Source organism: Psammomys obesus, unplaced genomic scaffold, assembly GCF_907164565.1.
Source record: "Psammomys obesus unplaced genomic scaffold, mPsaObe1.curated_primary_1811, whole genome shotgun sequence".
In the NCBI taxonomy this organism is placed as follows: Eukaryota; Metazoa; Chordata; class Mammalia; order Rodentia; family Muridae; genus Psammomys; species Psammomys obesus.
The window spans coordinates 29,975,522-29,996,769 of NW_026587216.1; the positions used below are offsets into that span (position 1 = coordinate 29,975,522).

Below are 21,248 nucleotides of genomic sequence, written 5' to 3' on the forward strand. Positions count from 1 at the left end.
CCCCATGTCAGAACTGGGGTGGGGTTCTGTTCCAGGCCTCATGCTTCAGTTCTGTGTTATTTGCAGCCTGGTGCATTCTTAAATCAAATTCATATATCCCACCCCCAATTGTTGGAGGCCAGGAATCTATAAGGGCTTGGGAATCTGGCAAACTCTTGCTCCATGCTGGAGATAGAAGAGATGATAGAAGATACTTTAATGACTCTGTTTTGCATTCCCCACAGATGGTTATATTCAGACCGTATGTTATTTCAGTTAAATTAATTGACATTTAAACTATGACTCTGATAAAACAAAGTTTTCCACTGAAGAATGAAAGCATCTTATGAAATATGTATTCCTGATAACTTGTCATTTAGGAATTATAATTTTTTTATGGTTAAAAACTCCACAAGGAGAGCAACAGAACAAGATAATTTGAACACAGGGAACTTCCCAGAGACTCATACTCCAACCAAGGATTATTCGTGGAGATGACCTGGAACTCCTGCACAGGTGTAGCCCATGGCAGTTCAGTGTCCAAGTGGGTTACATAGTAATGGGAAGAGGGACTGCCTCTGACATAATCTGATTGGCCTGCTCGTTTATCACTTCCCCCTGAGGGGGGAGCAGCCTTATCAGGCCACAGTAGAGGACAATGCAGCCACTTTTGATGAGAACTGATAGACTAAGATCAGAAAGAAGAGGAGAACCTCCCCTATCAGTGGACTTGGGGAGTGGCATGCATGCAGAAAGGGGAGGGAGGGTGGGACTGGGAGGGGATGAGGGAGGGGCTTATGGGGGGATACAAAATGAATAAAGTGTAATTAATAAAAAATTAAAAAAAGACACATTTTCTCTAGATATAAAATATATAGGCTAAGTGCTAAATATTTAATATACTAAAGAAAATGTCTGTTAACCTTTATAAAGTATAAAGTGTTTCCAAATTTGATATATATAATATATATTATATATATTTGCACAAAATTCCTCTATAGATTATATTAGTGACCTATGACATGAATTTTAGAATTAAAAATTTAAAGTATCTAGTAACATTCTACTTTATTACTCTTAAGTAATTTCAGAATATTCACTATTAAGTTGACATACAGGTGACTAGAGAAAGAAAGCTGTGCTGCTGGTGGTGGTTCACAGATTTCATGAGGCTATTTCCCATTTTTAATTTTTTTTTCAGACATCAAAACATAACTATATATTGAAAACTTACTTTTTTATTTTTTGATTTTTAAATTTATTACAGTTTATTCCCTTTGTATCCCAGCTGTAGCCCTTTCCCTTGTCCCCTCCCAATCCTGCCCATCTTCCTTCTTCTCCTCCCATGCCCCTTCCCCAGCAGAGAGATAGGGGAGGTCCTCCTCCTCTTCCATCTGACCCTAGCCTATCAGGTCTCATCAGGACTGGCTGCATTGTCTTCCTCTGTGGCCTGGCAAGGCTGCTTCCCCATCAGGGAAAGGTGATCAAAGAGCCAGCCACTGAGTTCAAGTCAGAGACAGGCCCTGTTCCTATTACAATGGAACCCACTTGGACAATGAACTGCCATGGAATACGTCTGTGCAGGAGTTCTAGGTTATCTCCATGAATAAGTCTTTGGTTGGAGTATCAGTCTCAGAAAAGACTCTGTGCCCAGAGTTTTTGGTTCTGTTGCTCTCCTTGTGGAGCTCCAGTCTCCTCCAGGTCTTTCATCTCCCCCTTCTTTCACAAGATTCTCTGTACTCTGACCAAAGTTTGGCTATGAGTCTCTGCATCTGCTTTGAAAACTTACTTTTTTTTGGCTTTATTTTATTTTTATTTTTTAATATTTTTTTTATTTTTAAATAATTTTATACATTCACTTGTATCCCAACTCTAGCCCCCTCCCTCTTTCCTTGCCAATCCTCCCCTCCCTCCCTCATCTCCTCCCTGCCCCTTCCGAGTCCATTGAGAGGGGTGTCCTCCTCTCCTTCCATCTGGTCCTAGCTTATTAGGTATCTTCAGGATGGTTGTAATGTTCTTATATTTGGCCTAGCAAGGCTGCTCCTCCATCTGGGGGGAAGGGAAGCACATGAGTTCATGTCAGAAACAATTCCTGTCCCCCTTACTAGGGAACACACTTGGATACTGAGCTACCATGCGCTATGTCTGAGCAGGGGTTGTAGGCTATATCCATGCATGGTCCTTGGTTGGATAAACAGTCTCATAGAAAACCCCTGTGTTCAGATATATTTGGACCTTGTGGTGCTCCTTGTCCCCTCTAGGATATACTAATTCCTCCTTCCTTCATATGGTTCCCTACACTCTGCTGAAGGTTTGGTTATGGGTCTCAGCATCTGCTTTGATACACTGCTAGGTAGAGTCTTTCAGGTGCCTTCTGTGGTAGGCTACTGTCCTGTTACTTGTTTTCTCCTATTTCCAATGTCCATCCCCTTTGTCTTTCTAGATGAGGATCGATCATCTTACCCCTGGACCTCTTTCTTGTTTATCTTCTTTAGGTGTACATATTTTAGTATGTTTATCCTATCTTATAGGTCTATATAAGTGAGGATATACCATGTGTGTCTTTCTGCTTTTGGGATACCTCACTCAGGATGATTTTTTTTTCTAGATCCCACCATTTGCCTGCAAAATTCATGATTTCCTTGTTTATAATTGCTGAGTAGTATTCTATTGTGTATTAGCTTTATTTTAAAATGTAATCTTAAGTCCTAATATCTAAATTTTGAAAGTGATAAATCCCAGAGGCAGCCTTTCTGTATAAGGTTCCATTTCTGTTACTTCTTGTGGCAGTTTGAATGAGAATCGTTCCCACAATTCATATATTTAAATGCTTGGTCTCCATTTGGTGAAACTGTTTTGAAAGGAGTAGGAGGTGTGTTCTTGTTGAAATACGTGTAACTTTTTGGAGTAGGTGTGGACTGTTCAAAGAGGTGTGTCAATGGTTGTGGGCTTTGAGGTTGCAGAAGCGTATACCATGCCTGTTCTCTCTTTCTCTGCCTGCAAATTGTAGATGGGATGTGATTGCTCACTTACTTATCTAGGACCATGCTTGCTTGCCTGTCACCATGTTCCTCGCCTCGATGGTAATGTACAGGATCACCCCCTGAAATTGTAAACAGTAAGCAAGACCCTAATTGAATGTTTTCTTCCATAAGTTGCTCTGACCGTAGGGTTTCTTCACAGCCATAGAGCAATAGCTAAGGCAGAAGTTGGTGCCAGGGACTGGAACATTGCTGTGACAGGCCTGACCATGCTGTTGTTTGAAGGTATATGGAAGACTTTGGGACTTTAGACTAGAAAAGCAGTTGAATCCTTTGAGGAATGATTCTACCATCCTAGTAGGAACATGGAAGACAATAGTGCTGAGAGTGATTTCGACTATAGAGGTATGGTTAGAGAGGTTTCATAAAGGAAGACTATTAGTATCCAACATAGAGACAATTAATATAATATTTTGGCAAAAAATATGTATTGGAGAATATTTGATCACACTGTGAACCCTGAGGTTGTGTTATTGTTATTTTCTGTAAGAACACATTTTTAGGTGTGGTGTGGCTCAGTTCTAGGATATACCTTTAATCCAAGAGCTTTCAGATTGAATATTCTAAATGGCAGTGAGGGATTCAGGAGGATGGATAGACAGATGCACAGGAAGTAGAAGGGAGGAACATTCAGTTTGAAGGAAGTTGTTTGAGATGACATGGGGGAGAGAGCATTCTTTCTGGGACAGCAGCCAAGGAGGAAGGTCAGCTGGGTGCTTTCTCTGCCTCCCTGAGCTAGCAGGCTTTCACCCCAGCATAAGGCCTCAGAGTCTTTATTGGTAAAATCGAACAATTGAAGTCTTATTAAAAACAACAAATGTAGCTTCTTTCTGCCTGAGGTTAAGTTGAAGAACTTTGTATTAATGTTGTTAGCAGAGGAGATTTCCCAGTATTGACTGTGTCAAGTGGTCACTCTTATGCACATCTACAATGAAAAAGAAACTAGCATAATAAGAATGACAAAATGTAGAGTTTGAGGAGATAAAAATAGCACCAGGAAATATAATTTTGGAGTCAAGTCTTGTGCTCCAGGATACAATTTTTTTTCATATTTTTTATTAATTAATTCAATTTACATCTTGGTCATAAGATCCTCTTTCCTCTCTTCCCAGGCCCCCTCCTTCCCATATCTCCTCCTCCCTTATTCTTTAGAATAAGGGACCCCCCCTGGAAATGACAACTCATCTATTCACATGAGGACTGAGTTCATCTTCTTCCCCTGTGGCCAGGTAGGGAAGTCCCATCAGGGGAAAGTGATCAAAAAGCAGGCAAGATAGTGAGAGATATCCCCATTCCCCTAACTGGTGGGCCCACATGAAGCCTAAGATGCCCATTGGCTACTTATAAGTAGAGGACCGAGGTCCAGACCATGCATTGTCTTCGTTGGTGCTTCAGACTCCATAGGCCCCTCGGAGCCCTGGTTGATTGGCTCTGATGGTCTTGTGGAGCTTTTGTCACCTCTAGGTACATTTATTATTCCCCCTTCTTTCCCAGTAGACTCCCTATGCCTCACCCAATGTTTGGCTGCAAGTCTCAGTATTTGTTTTGAGTCTTTGGTGCAAACTTGTGACACCAATTTGAAAAATCAATCTGGTGTTTTTTTTTTTTTAAAAAAAAAACAAAAACTGGAAATAGCCATACCTCATGACCCAGCTTTACTACTCTTCGGCATACACCCAAAAGATGTACCACCACACAACAAGGACATTTGCTCAACTATGTTCTTAGTAGCTTTATGCGTAAGAGCCAGAAACTGGAAACAACCTAGATGTCCATCAACTGGAGAATGGATAAAGGAACTGTGGCACAGTTATTTAATTTGACCAGGACAGCTTACTTAATTTTATATAATTTTTTCTTTCTATTCATACTTAAATCTCTGTGTGTTTGTGTGTGTGTGTGTGTGTGTGTAGAGTGGATATTCACTAGATCTCTTTTTATCTTCTTCCCAATGTGACCACATTAAATACATCTCCTTTCTCTGTTTTCACTTTTCTCTTTTTTTTTTAATTTTTATTTTTTTTTAATTTTATTTTTCTTTTTAGTTACATTTTGTTAACTCTGTGTCCCAGCTGTATCCCGCTCCCTCATTCCCTCCCCAACCCCGCACTCCCTCCCTGGTCTCCTCCCTGCCCCTTTCCAACTCCACTGATAGGGGAGGACCTCCTCCCCTTTCATTTGACCCTGTTTTATCAGGTACCTTCAGGGCTGGCTGCAAAGTCCTCCTCTGTAGCCTAACAGACTGCTCCTCCCCTGGGGGGGGGTGTCAAACAGCCTGCCCTTGAGATCCTGTTAGAAATAGTCTGTGTTCCCCTTACTTTGGAAAACTACTTGGTTACTGAGCTACCACGGGCCACATCCGAGCCGAAGTTCTAGGTTATATCCATAGATGGTCCTTGGTTGAGTGTCAGTCTCAGAAAAGACCCTGTGCCCGGATATATTTGGTCCTTGTAGAGCTCCTATCCTTTCCATATCATACTAACTTCCCTTCTTTTCACTTTTCTCTTTAGTAGGAATATTGAGGACAGGCAACTGAACCTAGTTGTGGGGTCACCTCTGGTTCAAGCTTTGACCCACCTCTGATCACTCATGTTGATGTTTTTCCTTGACCAGTTGGTCCAAAAGGATTCACTAAATGAGTGTTGAATGAAATCAGGAAAGAATCAAATAAATACTCAACGCATGTTGCTGCTCCAGACAAGCAGGATTTCTAGAGACATGGCCTCTTTTTCTGCCTAGCAGAAGGTTCACTCTGCACCGTATGTTTGGCTCTGCCAAAGTCACCATGACTTCCGACAATACAAAGAGTTACAGAAATGTTTTGCTCAGAAAGTTTAAATCTCCATTGGTAATAAAGTCTTTGTTGGATATAAAGCGCACATAATTTATTTTCCCAACTCTCATAGGCTTTTACTCAGAAAAATTCCTGTTAACAAAAGGTGGATTAGGAGAGAAGAGCAGGGAATTTTTAGTAACAGATGCATGTGAATACTGGGGCAGAATTGTTTTCCTCTGAAAATTAACTTTCTCTCAAAACAGTGGCTTGGAACTCTGTCTTAAGTAGAATTTCAACAAAGAGCCATGTATCTTAGAATAATAAAGGACCAAAAGAAGCTGGCCTCAAAAAGAATGTGCTAGAGGAGGGTGCATGGAGGGTTCTACTGGCTATTGTGGCCTAACCTCTAAGCAGATACATCGCTTTTTTCATGGGGAGAGGGTTGTTGAATCTCTTCTGTAGAAAGGAATCGGAACAGGTTTGAAAGGCTTTTTGTCTCTATGCACCTCTGTTCTGTAATAAGGCAAACCTAAAGGAAGAAAGGTCTTCTGTACTTTATCTTTTTATTAAACAGTGCTTAATTGCTTTATTTATAATTTATTTTTGTTGTGTTGAGGACAGAACCCAGGGCCTTGCACACACCAGGCAAGTACTCCTTTACTGATCTTCACCTACAGTCCCACATTTTAGACACAGAGTTTGCTTTCATCATATATTTCTATACTTTGTCTTATAGAAGATCAACTGAAAAGGAGGGCAGAAGGAAGAAAACAAGATGAGAAAAAAAAGGGATGAGCAAAAAAATAGAAGTCTAAGCAAAAACCCAGCAAAGAAAACCAAAAGATTCCATGACAAACAAACAGCCAATATTTGTACAGCCTGCTTACTGCAGGTTTAGGAATTTGGGAGTACAGAAAACTAACATTTACTCAAAGAGCTATAAATGCTCTGCACTAAAAAAATTTCTCCATTAACGTATGAACATTTTATATTTGTTGATTTATAAAACTAAGCCCCACATACCATAAAAGAGTTGTTCTATTGTTGAGGCTGATACTTGGTCATCAAGTGTGAGATTCTGACATGTAAGAAACTGCTTTTGGAGGGATGAAACTATTTCTGTTATGAAGCATTTCTTTGGATTCTGCAGTGAAAACTTGTTAGGTGCTAAAGAGCAGGGGGGGGGTTCTGAGATTTATTTGGGGCAGCATGGGGTCTCTGGGCCTGTAGGCAGTCACATTTGTGATTTAATTGAGAGAGTGAAATGTTCTCAGCTGTGGTAATAGATCACAGGAATTATTACTGAATTTAAAGAATTTAACAGTCTGTTAAATTCTTTAAAACAAGCAAGGAGACAGGTGGATAAATTGGTGAAAGAAAATAGATCTAGTAAAAGTTGGGCCTGAAGAAAATAGACACTTTCTGTTTCAAGTTTCCATTGTAGATAGTGCTAGTGATTTGAAGTGGTGTGTGTGTTTGTGTGTGTGTATGTGTGTGTGTGTGTGTGTGTGTGTGTGTGTGTGAAGGACTTCTGTGGGACACAGCAGATTACAGGAAACAATGGATATAAGATCTCCACCTTGAGCAGAGCCCTTTTCTCCAGAGTGTTGCCTCCTTTACTTCTATTGGAAAGTCAAGGAGAATCTAGGACTTTGACCTTCTGGGAGAGCATACGCATTGTATTTTCAGAGAAGTTAATTATTTCTAAATGTCAATTCATATGAGCTGAGGCAAAAGAACATAGTACAAAGAAGTCCCAGGATAAAGTTTAGAATTATGTGTTAAGGAAGACAAAAGTGACTGTTTCCATCCACCTTGCTACAGAGAGACACAACACACATGCACAGCCTGCAGAAACCTTTGGCGAGCATCTGTTATGAGTAATTCATGAGTCTGTGTCTCTACCTCAGATTCAAAGACCCTTTGATTCCAGCTGTCCTTCCATTATTCCTTAGTGGGTACAATAGACACACAATAAATATTTTCCAGGTAGGCTTGATGAATGGGGATGTAGAGCTATCTTTGCTAATCTCATTAAATCTTTGGAGCAGCTAGCCAAATCAGAGAAAGCATGGAAAACACAGAATGTCAATATCTGTACCAGATTTCAGCCTCGCACCCCCAGCACATCCAAATGCCTGAACCTCCTTCTTTGGAATTCTCAGATAGAAATTTTAATATATTCCTCTCTTTTATTTTATTTTTTAATGCCAACATAAGTACACGAATGGTAACTGCAAAACATGTTATATAATCATGTATTTGGGTTCATTTCATCCATATATTTTATTCAATTTCTGTACAGAGAAAAGAGGGGGAGAGGAATGATCAGGTTGTTGCTAAAGAAAGAATCTGTGGCAGGCTGTAGAGATGGCTTAGTAGATAAAGGTGCCTGTCACCGAGACTGGTCATTTGAGTTCAACCCCTAGGATCCACATGGTAGGAGAGAACGGAGTCCTACAAAGTGTCCTCTGACTTCCACACATATTCCATGACAGGTAGAATAAACTGACAAGATGTAACAAAAATGCTTAGAAGGCTTAATGGGAAACATGTATTCAAAATGTAAAAATCCTAAAAATATGAGTCTCACTCATATAATCTCAGATAGGTATATGTATATATATATTACATTGGAGAACTGGCTGATAATGGCTTTCTTAGATAATCAGTAGGGAAGACAGAACACTGCTCTTTCTCATGCCTCATCTTCTAGCAGGTTTTGTGGGAAGAGTTCTGTGGGAGAGCTCCATTGTTTGGACCACACCATCACTCCTGCTACACGGTATTAGTTAAAGCAAATCTCAAAGCTACACTGAGTCCAGAGGTGAAGAAATAGATTACCTCTCTGTGGAAACTGCAAAGAGTCCCTAATGAATGCACACAGTGTCTATCATTAATTAGATTTACTATTTTAATCACTCCACCAGAAGGTACATGGAGATGGAAACTGATAAGTAGATATGCTTTACACATCTGTGTATCAGACTAGCATAATTTGACATGATGTGGCACAAAGGCAGTCACAATAGAACAGACAGCTGTGTCCCTTCAGAGAGTTGCTGCTTTCCATGTGTGGAGGCAGAAAAGACAGGGAATCAGCATTAAAAGAGTATGATCTTTCAGAGGCTCTTGTCCAGTTCCCTGTTTTCTCTCTCTTCCGATGTCTACCCCATTTGACTTTCTGAATGAGGACTGACCATCTTACCCAGGGTCCTCCTTCTTGCTTAGCTTCTTTAGGTGTACAGATTTAGTATGTTAATCCTATATTGTATGTCTAATACCCACTTATAAAAAAATAAGAGTGGTTAGAAGCTTGGAAGACTGAGGGAAACATTCTTGTGTGTGTAAAGAATCACCTCAGAGATGAGAAGAGTGCTTTGGTGATGAGGGAGTGATTGACAGATATGGTAAAAGCAGATTGCAATCAAGTGTACGGGAAGGACAGACTAAGAGATAGTGTCTTGGAAACAGTGAACTCATTAGGATTGTTGACAGAGAGGCCAGATTAGAAGAGTCTAGGGAGGAAACGGTGCTATAAGAGTTAAGAAAAGGTAAAATAATACAAGGCACATTTCAGAAACCTTTTTCCAAGGTGTTTTTTCCTCTTTGGAATAAATCCCTGGGAATCACCTGGAAGCATACCCCTAAATATCCATGTGATATTAGTTCATTTTTGTTTATATATATCTGCATGCACATTCACATACATCCATGCACAGACACACATACAAGTACTTATGCACATATGCAAAAATATAGAAACTTTTTTCTTAAGAAAAGAACTGATAACAAATGATTGTTTATTAGGAGAAAAAAAGCTATAAACCATTCAATAAATATTGAATGAAGCTTGGTAAAATTGGTAGTATATCCTTTAAGTAGGGTTTTCTTTTCATCAGTTGCTGGCAATTCATTGTTTATAAGGTGTAAAGGCATTTCCATAGTTCTAAAATCAGTCACGTGTATGACATTTTTATCCGTTTGTGCTTGGTGCTAAGGAAACCCAAGATGTTCATGGAGGCATAGTTTCTGCCAAAGAGAGCTGTAGAGAAATGCTGCTGCACACCAACTTCCTCCAATATAAAATCTTTCATCTTAGAGGGAACCTTCTCAAGACACGGCATTCTCTAGGGTGGAGAACACATCCTACCCTTCACGAAAGATCTTTATGATTTGGGATGTTATAAAAGGAGGTGATATCCCTTCCTGTGGGAAAGCTCAGGTAGTAAACAACTCAATGGCTTTAAGAAGCCCTGGAACTGACAAAATATACTAGGCCTCCCAGTCTCCAAGCTTATGTAAGCAAAAGGGACTACTGAGAGACACTCTCAGACAAATTCATCTGTCCAGAAGATTCTTGGGCAAGACAAGCTGCCTGGAAGAGGCAGATCGCCTAATCTGCCTAGAAGCTGCTGGGATCGCATGAGAGGCCTGGAAGAGACTCAAGCCAACTGATGTGCCTGGAGAAAAGCACTTGGACCCTGTTGAGATGCCTACACGTTGTGCATGCACTGTTTCCAGCTTTCATGAGCTCTCACTTGTGTTGGATTGGGCTTCTGATGATAGCTTTTCCCCCCGTCATTTCTGCTATTGTAACTCCTCATCTGTATGCCTGTAATTAACTGTAATAAAACTGTAATTGTTTCATTAATTTGGACTTGGGTGCTATTCACACTTTGGACTGTCCTCATTTTCTTGTCTGGGGTGAGCAGACATTTGCTCCTGTCTGCCCAAGAAGAATGCCACATGCTAAAGATGCAGAATGTCCTATTGGGAGCTAGTTCATGACCTGGGTCCATGTTTTGTGTGTTGATTCCACAGAGTAGGTTGCATCATTTTCACTTTAGAAGAAGAAAAAAAAAAAAACACAGCTGGTAAAACTGTTCATTCAGTAAGGTGCCCATCATACAAGCCTAAAGACCCAAAATCTATTTATATAAAAAGATAGGCATTTCAATGTGTACCTTTAATCCCACCACTAGGGAGGAAGAGACAGGAGAATCCCTGTAGCACACTGACCAGCCAATCTGTCTAAATGGGTCAAGTCCAGGTTCAGTAAGAGTATCTCAAAAGCTTATGATGACAAAGATAAAGAAGGCCTGCCTGTCTACGTCTGGCTTCTTTACACATACATATACACACACATGTAAATATGTACCTGGACACACACTTGCACACGCACATACACACACACACACACGCACACACACACACACACAGGAATATATCCTATTAGATCAAGAATGATATAGGTGACAAAGAGGGCAGACAGTCACCTCCAGAAGCAGGACTGTTCTTTTCATCAGGATAACTAAAGAGATGGAGGCTCTCCTTGGAGTAGAGACTGTGAGCTTGTGGAGTGGGGGTCTTGGGGTTTTACAGATGAAATAAGAGGAAATTTGGGGATGAAAGAGTCCATGTGGGGGCTAGTTCCCCTGCAGTTTGGAGGTGATGAGTAGCACCAGGTTTGGTATGTGGATTTCCTTACGAGAAGCTTCAGTCAAGTCAACTTTCCTGTCTCGAGTTTCTCAGTTCACATGAGGCTTTTAAGTAATTAACTCATCACGCACCAACAATAAGAAAACAAAATGAGTAAACAGACTAAGGAGTTTAAGTAATTTATCCAAGTAGCAGAAATAGCGTTCTTTTTCAAGTGAGTCAGCACTCAAGTCAGAATTGCTTAAGAGAAAATATAAAACTCTTGGAGTTTGCTGGAGGCCATGGTTGGGTGACTAATTTTCTTATATTCTCTGTCTGCTTCTTGTCACTTGCCCCATTCTACCCACAAATGACATCAAGCAAATTGGACTGAGTTTTGTACCTCAGTCAATGCGAGCCCTTTGCCTTTATCTGAAACTGACTGTGCTCATTGCTCCAAGCAATAGCACGCAAGAAGTCCTAGAGGCTTACCTGGTGATGACGGGTCAGCAACATCTGAGCCGATTAAAGGAAGAAAAGCTCCGCCAGTTCCTACACAGAAAAGGAGCAAAGAATGTACCACTCAGCAACGCTTTGGTAGACAAATTGCAGAAGGACACTTTAAAATAGTTGTTTCATTCCAGAAACAATTGTCTTGAGGCATCTTTAGTTGTATTTGAAACAATAGAAACAGAGAGACTCGAATTACTAAAAACATTGAAACTTTTAATGGAACATGGTGCCAGTATAGATGTTGTTTCTGTAGTTTGAACTCAAAACATGAAGTGAAAACGGTTGTAGATATTTGTTTACAAAAACAAAGCCCTTAAATTGCCTGTACTTGTAATCTAGTGTAAGAAGCAGTGTGTAAGGGCCATGCAAGAGATGATGATAGCCTGTGTTTTGCAAAAGTATACAAAGCATATGAACATTTATTTTATTTTATATTTTTGCAAACATTGGTGATCCCACATGATAATGAAAGCAAAACAGCAGTGTGTTCCTTTACTCCCACCAGTAGGGAGGCAGAGATTGGAGAAGCCCTGAAGCACACTCACTGGCCAGCCAGTCAGCACTTCCTCCATGAGACCAAGATGACCAAACGGTTAGCAGGGTTAGAAGCTATGTAGATGGCGTTAAGGGCTATGGCATTGCGTCCTATTGAGCTGTCACCTGGCATTGCCAACGCTTCCCTGACATGACTTCATATTCATTGTTTCCAAAACGTGCCAAACTACTCTACGATCCTGTCTATGTGATACCTGTGCTGAGCGAGGCTGTGCTTAACTTTTGTAAACTGAAGATTGACTAGGCCAGTTGAGGACTGTGGTCACTGCCTGGTCTTCACCGGTTGCTCTTCTGACTCACCGTCCATACTTTATATATACACTTCTATATAAGGGCATTTTAGAAAATAAATTCAACTTTTAAGAGTAAAAGTGATTTAAATGATTTGACAAATCTTATGCACAAGAAAATTTTCTTAAAATAGCTTTCCAATCCTCCTCAGCCTATCTGTCCCTGTTTTGTTATACTCTGCATTCATTTATAGCATCTGATGATCCACTGCATTTGCTCTTCATCGTCTTTGCTCCGCATTGCTCTGTACAGGTTGATGAAGAGGAACGTGCAACAGATCTGCTTCTTCAAGAAAAGACATCAAACTACCATAATCTGTTAGTTCTGACAGCTCAAATTAATCAACCCTTTCTTTTTCCTTGGTGGCAGGAGAGAGGGAGGAAGGGAGGGAGGATTGAGAGGGAGGCTCTGTGTTAGCATGAATCTGTGCTCTACAAAGGGAAATCTGTCCCTGTGGTTGGATAATGAAGTGCACACGCTTTCAATTAGCGACATCCCTGTGCTTCACTTGAAGGCTTTTATTTCCTGTGCTAATTTCCTACGATGATTCATGTTTCTGCATGTACAAAGAAAATAATTTAAACAATTACTCGAATCAATTGAAATAAGCATGTAACACAGCAAAGGAAACCTGTTTATCTGCAGGGGTTGGCTACAAGAGACAAACACAGCCTTTGAGCAAGCTATTTTTATCCTCTGACAAAACCAGGACACCTTCTGAAACTTGTTTAGACAAACATGTATTTGTTTGTGTGGATACAAGAAACACGTGTTTGCATTGGTGGAAGGCAGTGGGAAAAGCAATTTTCCACAATCCTGGAGAATTGATATTTCCCCAGGAACTGGAAAACAAAACAGCTCTTTTAAAATCAGCCCCTAGTCCCAAACTGCGTCTTTATGTCGTGTATATATCAGTGTGCCCAGGGGGGTGGGAGCGTCACCAGCCATGTCCTTTGGACTCCCAAGTTATATCACACCCTAGAGTCAGGTTCAGACTTTGAGAAAGTGGCTGGGGGTCTGGTCCCTTTCACTGTTCTTGCGAGGGTAGCTCCATGCAGCGTCCCTGAGCTCAGTGCTTGCCCGGACCTCTCCCAGTGAGAGACAGGAGGGGCAGCAGCTGCAAAGAATGGCCACAGGCCAGGGAGAGGAGGTTCCGCGCTCGAGGGAGGACGCTCCAGCGCTCTTCTCCGGGACTCCCTAGCTGTTCCCTGGCAGTAGCCTTGGCCGCTCGCGGTGCAGCCGCCCCGGCGCTCGTCCCGCAGCCGGGTGAACTCCGCAGAACGCCCCCTGGCGACGCGGGCTCTGCAGGCGCAGAGGCTCGGGCCGAGGGGGCGCAGAGCCACAGCTGGAGACGCGCGTGGAATCGTTCCACGACTTTGCCAGCACGGTGGCAGGGGGAGAGAGAAGCGAGCCGGAAACGGGCGTCCAGCAGCAGCGGTTGAGCCCCGGTGCCCACTCGGGGCCCCTGCGCCGAGCCCGCACGCCCCCTAGGTCGGAACAAACTCGGGGTGCAGAAGTCTGCGTTGCACGAGTTCTCCGGCTGGAGCTGGGCGCTGCCCAGCCTCGCCTCCCCAGGCGCTCTCCAGCTTCGCCAAGGTCCCTGGGAGCGCCTCGGGGGCGCAGTTTTAAGCAGCTTGCCCGTTTTCCATGCTGGGTATTCTAACCAGCCCCAACCCCGTCTCGCCCCATTCGTGCTGCACCAGTTGCCATGTGTGGGTGGCGGAGCCCTCAGCGGCCTCCTGTAGAGCCACCAAACGCGACCCCGCGTCCAGCTCCACAGCAAGCTTCTCCGGTGGAGAGGGGGTCCGCACAGCGCCGGAGCCCGGGAGTCTCGGCTCCTGAGCCCGGGCCTTGCGGGAGTGTTGTAGGGATGGCCCCGCTTACCTGATGCTTTACCCTCACCCCAGCTTTTGTGCGGAGAGACGCCCCCGCCCCTGCGGGAACCGGGGCAGTGGGCGGTGGGAGGGCCCGGGCTGGAACGCAGTCTCCTTGGCCCAGCCGCCTGCGCCGACTTCCGCGCTCCAGCCTCTAGGAAACAAAGGTAGCCCTAGCCTTTTCCTGCCCCTTCCTCCGGTTTCCGCATCATCTGGCGACAATCTGTCCGTGTGTCTGGGAACTGAGCATCCCTACTCTGTCATCTCGGAATTCCACACAGGGCTTCGAAATGTGAACGTGTCTCTCTGCCCTGGCTGGGAAGCAAGATTGCGGGGGGTTGGTGGGGGGAGGAGAAAGGGGAGGGCTCCAAAATAATCCTTCTCGTCTTATGTAATTAAGGACCCACGAGCTTTCCGAAGCACCTCTACAGTTTGCACAGTGCTCAGCTTCTCCCCTCTCCTCTCTCTCTCTCTCTTCCTCCCCTCTCTGCCCTGCCTCTTTCTCTCTGCCCCCAGCCCCGTGCGCGCCTGTGCGCGCGCCCATGTTCGTGCGTTCTTTTTCATTTCTACCATTAGGAAACCCACTCAGAGTCACTGTGAACTCAGAAGAGGCTCAGCTCTTATTTCCCACGGATTTCTGCCTCTCCGGAAACGCTGCCAGCGTATACATATGAGAGTGTCAAGCTGGAGAGACCAGAAATGAGACACGCAGGAGAAAAGGCAAAGCTGGAAGTCTGGAAGCAGCCTTAGCAGGGGTGTTGGAGCTGGCATCTGTTAAGCGGTCCCAGTCCCCTCGCTTCAGCACCGGAAGGAATGGACAGCGCCTCCCAGCTGGGCCGCAGCCTCCCGGACCCAGCTGCTGTCCTCGCAGCCAAGCCACTGTCCTCCACAAGAGCTCTTAGCAGCTAAAAGGCGGTGCCGCCGGTTCCCTTCCTTGATGGACGAAAACCAGCCCTCCTCATCCTCTGACACTCATAGCAACCCGGCTCCACGGAGTTAAAGTCTAGGCAGCAACTTCAAGAATACGTTTCTAAACGGGGCTGGGGGCGAAATGCAGGCAGAAGAGTGGAGTCGAAGTTCTTAGAAGCACCAAGGAACCATGGGAGCTGCAGCAGGAGTTGACATACTCAAAGGCCAACAGTTTTTTAAATAAGAACGTCCCCGAGTGGATTGCGGCTGTTGTGGAGATAGCTTTGGGAGAGGTTGGAGATCCTAAACCCCAACGTTAAGAGAAGCTGGGAAGACCTCAGTTCCTCTGCTCAGCAGGTATGTGGTAACACTATTGGGTTCGTGTTCCAACACTCACACTAATGACTTTGCAAGGTTTAACAGGAGAGATGCAAACATTACATGTTGAGGGTTAAGGAAAATGAGTACTTCTCTGGTTGTTTAAAAATAATTATTCCTAGATTAGTATCTTAGAACGTCTCTTCCTTGATAAATTGGTCTGGAGTTTTACTTTTCTGGAGTGTCTTACGTGACAGAGATCACAACGATATGTAGTTGACTTAAATTAGCCTAGTAAACTTTTGCCTGGACATTTTCTCACTGCTTAACCTTTGGGAATCTCTGTGTGTCTTTTTATTTTCTTTAAGACTAATGTGCACTGGTGTTTGGTGATCATATGCATTCAGTTAAAAATGATTCTGGTTGTGTTTTATCGCATCTGAAACTCAAAAAGTTGGAAATGGACATCAACTCTTCTAATATTTTAGATAGTTATAATTTGCTAAGATACCAATATCTGATCAGTTTTGTAATCAGAGCCCACAAGTGTAGCTAATCAGCAAGCTAATCTGTAGGCTAATCAACAGATATCTCCAGGCTGTTCTGTCAGCCTTGACCCTCTAGAAAGCAGGAAGTAAGCAGCTTTCTTGTCCATCTTTAAGAGAGTGGAGGTTCCCTCAATGTTCATACAAAAGATATTTGTTTCTGAGATCAATTGATAGAGACTAGTCAGTTCCTAACAAACCATGAATCTTAACATGATAATTTATTTTTTTTCTTGATACCTTTCTAGACTCTTCCTCTAGAGCTTTAAAATTACAGCTTCCACAGTGACCTTGCTAAGCATTGTGCATTAATGAAAGAGGTTTTCTGTGTAGAAGCAGTTATACAAATGTATAGTCTGTAGCTGGCATTTCAAAAAGAACTCACTCAATTCCTGTGGGCACATTCTGCTCATTGGAGAGCTTTGACTCACAGGAAGGATTCTCCTAGTCATGATGGCATGCTTAACCAAGTCTGTGGAAACAGTTTCTCTCTTGAAAAACTGCAGGAGTTCAGAAGATTTTTTTTTTTTTTGTAAATTATAAACCATGTGTAACTGAAAGTAAAATACCTCTGTGTCATATTCACACTAACACTCATGTTCTTGGTTTGAACACCTAACCCTCTGAGCCAGGGTGGTACTTGTTGGCGAACCAATAGCTGCTTGTTTTCTATTGACTGAGAGTAATGATTCTACTCCAAGGAACTGTCATTTTAAACTGCTACTCACCACTCACCAAGAAGCTGCTTGCATCACGGATAGAGCGAGACGCTCCCCGGGGGCATGTTTGCCCTAGATGGGTCAGAAATGATCATGAGAGGACTAGGAGGCTGCATTAATTGATGTGAATTTCTCCAATGCGACTCTTATAGAATCCTTTTCTTTTTCTAGTCCAAGAAACGTGGAAGCAAATTGCCACATGGAAGATGTATTCAGAGAGTCACAGCATATGACTAGACTGTGACTTTGGTTATTAATTAGTTAATGTAGACCGACTCCCCCAGTCAGGGGGGCATAAATGAGATGTGGGAAAATGTGCTCCGGAACGAAGCCTGAGTGTCTTACCACCGCAGTTCCCTTCACAGGGGTGGAGAGGGCAGGCTTTCTCCATGTGGAACAGAAACCAAATAAAGTAAAAGTTACCTTTGCCTAATCCCTTCCTGAAGTAAATAACTCTAATTCACCACTCCAAATCCAAGAAAGCATATTGAAGCTGCTGTCTCTGGAGAAATGTAACACTGGGGTAGAAATTTTGTAAGCCTGCGTAGTAGCTGTCTAAAGGCTAATCTCTCATCACAGCTAAGTGAGTGAATAAATGGATAAACAAATAAGTGAACCAATAAAGGAGTAACAGGGTTACTGGAAATCAGCTTTCATTTTGATTCCACTCATCTCTGAAAAGATACCAACACTTCATTTGAAATAGTGTCTCCCATGCATGGAAGCAGTCCCTGCATAGTGGAGATTTCGTTTTATATCGTAAAAAGGATGTCCAGGTTTTATGGTTATCAGCTCAATTAGTTTCTCAACACTAGAAGTGATTTCAGTCGTGGAACCTGTTCTAGTCTGTTCCTCTTTTTGCCTAGAGATAGAGTGACTGCAGGTTGGAAAGAAATTCTGACTCATCTTTAAATTACAAATCATTATAAAAGCAGGACATAGACGCTAGGAATGGTAAATCATACCTCTAATTTAAGCATTGAGGAGGTTGCAACAGGACAATTGTGGGAAGTTTGAGGCCCATATGGGATGCACAGGGAACTGCAGGTTAGTTTGGGCTGAATATTAAGATTCTGTACCAAAAATCTGAAACCCAAACCTAAATAGGAACTAAACCATAAAAACAAAACTATTTGACTAAACTTTTCTGTAGACTACCTAAATGTTAATTGACTATTCCAATGCAATTATAATTAATTCTAGATCATTTTACATTTGAGTTTTTATAGCTGGACTTTAATGTTGCTCATTTGTTTGAGTTTTAATGCATTAAAAAACATTTAGAACATGAGGTTATTATTTTTCAGATTTAAGAAGGTCCTTTAATGGTTGGCATTGTTTTACCATTTAAAAATCTATGAGTTTTTCTATTCATTGTGGTCTGGTACATGAAGCAAAATCTACTAAGGAAGAAAAGAATGTTGTTAGCCAGAAATTGGCCATCATATCTTTTTCAAAACCTGTACAGTGAGCAATAGCAAGGAACTCAGATGGAAAGCACACTTAGTATTTTCCTCCTCTGCAGCCGAAGGTGCTAAACATGGCAACTGCAGTATCAAACATGCTATGTAGTCTGACGAAGACAAACACAGGCTGTTTGGCAGTAAAATGACCAGGTTTCCGGAAATGCTGCTGTGGGGTACAGGACAAGTCACCCGGTCCACAAATGTTTCATTTTCTTCCCTCAAGTGGGGAGACTTTATCAGTCAAGAAGAAGCAGAACTTTATGTATAGACACAAAAAATTTCTTAAATATTAACCAACTGGTTGAATGATATGCGTTTTATGGACAATTAGGAAGTGTAAATATGATACTCTGAGAGTCTCTGGGGGAACTTCAGTGTTAGATCGATCTGAGTGTTATTATAAGAGATTTCTAACAGCATTCATCCACTCACGGAAAAGTTCCCTGAAAATTGCCACACATCAAGAATACGTAGGTTAAAGACTCTTGATGAAAATATTAAGATTTCCTGATAATGCTATAGTTTTTTTTAAAACATCTGCTTTTGGTATAAATATTTTAAGCCAGGAAGAATTTGGTTTAAAATATTTGTTATTCAACGTCTGTGCCCATATTTTCTATCAGTTGGTCAAATTTAGGTTAACAGGATCCCACTTCACCCGAACAACTTTCCTTTTGACTTTTGAGAACATTATCACTGTCCTCGTGTCACGATTTTCTTCTCTGTGAAGGGTTAGCATCTATCACTAATCGTATGGACACAGAAGCCCACAAGACTAGGTAGGCTTTGAAACTATCTGAAAATGCAACAAGAATGCATCTGGTTTGTTTCTGGTCCGTGGGGATGGAGTGAAATGCAGATTCCACGGGGCTGATTGTTGGGACTAAGGCGCACATGCTGTGAGGGTGAAGTCTTCACGTGGTCTGAAGACTACGTTATATTCCCATGTCACCTCAGGAACTCTCAAGTTTCATCACACGTCACAATTTGTTTTTGTGGGATGGCATTTGCTATGCTGTAACTGTTATTTGTGCAGATTTCTAGACTATCATTTAAATAGACTCATATTTAAGAAATATAAATTATCGTTTGGTGCCATACTAATTTCTAATATGTTTTGTGGTCAAATCATGATTGGTACAGAAAAATAAAAATTTTGTAATTATTTGGATATAGAATTTTAAATTGTGAGAATCGACTTGTTTCTTATATAAAAGAGGGGCAGATACAAATAGAAAGTGAAAGAAACTATTTTCTATTGCCTGAGAATTTTGTCTTTTATCATTGTGAAGCTTGCTCAGAATTGTAAGTACCCAAATACTCAAAGAATTAGAGATCATTCTGGTTTTCAGTAACTTGATCTTTAATTTCCCATCACAGGCAGAGTACTGAAGTTTATTAAACAGTAAAATCTGCATTAAACAATTCATTAAGTAATTGACAGTTATTTATCAAGTTTAGTTTACACAATATAAAATATAATTACATATTTATTATTATATAATTATTTTATTTAGCAAATATTTTACCATTCATTCAAAATTTTAGCTAAGGATTTCCTTTTTTTTTTTTTTAAAGGAATGAATATTTGGTAGTTATTCATCATAAACGAGTAAGGGAGCAATCTTGTAGAAATTGTACCAGAATTTAACAGTACTGTGTTAAAAAGCTGTAAAACATGTTGTAAAGGCTTAAGCAAATAAAAGAGGGCAATGCATAGAATAAATATCAACTATGGAGTACATTCAATGAGACTGGTGAGCAAAGAGTGTTGCCTGGTGGAAACTGCATCAAGCACATACCACATCTGGGTTCCCATATGCTCTTATTCCATTCATGGTTACACAGTCTCGGGCAAATCTATCTGTTTATTAGCTTATGGGAATTCTTGAACTGTTGTGCCCATCAGGAAAGTATATGGAAACCAATGGAAGGTTTATGTGAACTCATACTTCTTCCTCATGCTCTAGTACTCTCATGATGGGCAGGATACAAACTTAGGACCCATTGGCCCATTCCTTGCTAGATTTTGCTGCAGACAACTGGATTCAGTTGTAAAGACTTGTACCCCACATAGGACATTTTTTTTCTTTTTAAAAATTATTTATTTATTTATTCCAATTTATTCACTTTGTATCCCTGCTGCAGCTCCCTCCCTTGTCTTCTCCCAGTCCCACCTACACTCCTTCTTCTCCCCCTATGCCCTTTCCCTAGTCCCCTGATAGGGGCAATCCTCTTCTAAGGCTGGAAGCATCATCTTCTTCTGTGGCCTGGCAAGGCTGAAACCCCCAGGGGAAGGTGATAAAAGAGCTGGCCACTGAGTTCATGTCAGATCTTCAAAGAAGAACTAACACCAATACTCTTCAAACTATTCCACAAAATAGAAACAGAAGGAACATTACCAACCTTATTCTATGATATCACAGTCACCTTAATACCTAAACCACACAAAGACCCAACAAAGAAAGAGACCTTCAGTCCATTCTCGCTATGAACATTGATGCAAAAACACTCAATAAAATACTTGCAAACCGAATCTAAGAACACATTAAAGATATCATCCACCATGACCAAGCAGGCTTCATCCCAGGCATGCAGGGGTGGCTCAACATATGAAAATCCATCAATGTCATCCACCACATAAACAAACTGAAAGAAAAAAAAAAACCCATATGATCATCTCATTAGATGCCGAAAAAGCATTTGACAAAATTCTACACTGGTTCATGTTTAAAGTCTTGGAGAGATCAGGGATACAAGGTACATATCTAAACATAGTAAAAACAATATACAGCAAGCCTATAGCAGAGCGAATTTTCATGGCAAATGCATCTCATTCAT

The 21,248-nt window shown here is 41.7% G+C and overlaps 1 protein-coding gene across 2 annotated transcripts in view; it reads left to right on the forward strand.

Annotated features, from left to right (window-relative positions):
• The first annotated feature begins 14,832 nt into the window (after positions 1-14,832).
• Sntg1 (syntrophin gamma 1) overlaps positions 14,833-21,248 on the forward strand; it is a 624,894-nt gene continuing 618,478 nt past the window's right edge. For both annotated transcript variants that reach the window (XM_055603535.1, XM_055603536.1), the window contains exon 1: positions 14,833-15,716. The gene's annotated coding sequence lies outside the window, so the exon portion shown is untranslated. The remainder of the gene's footprint in view (positions 15,717-21,248) is intronic.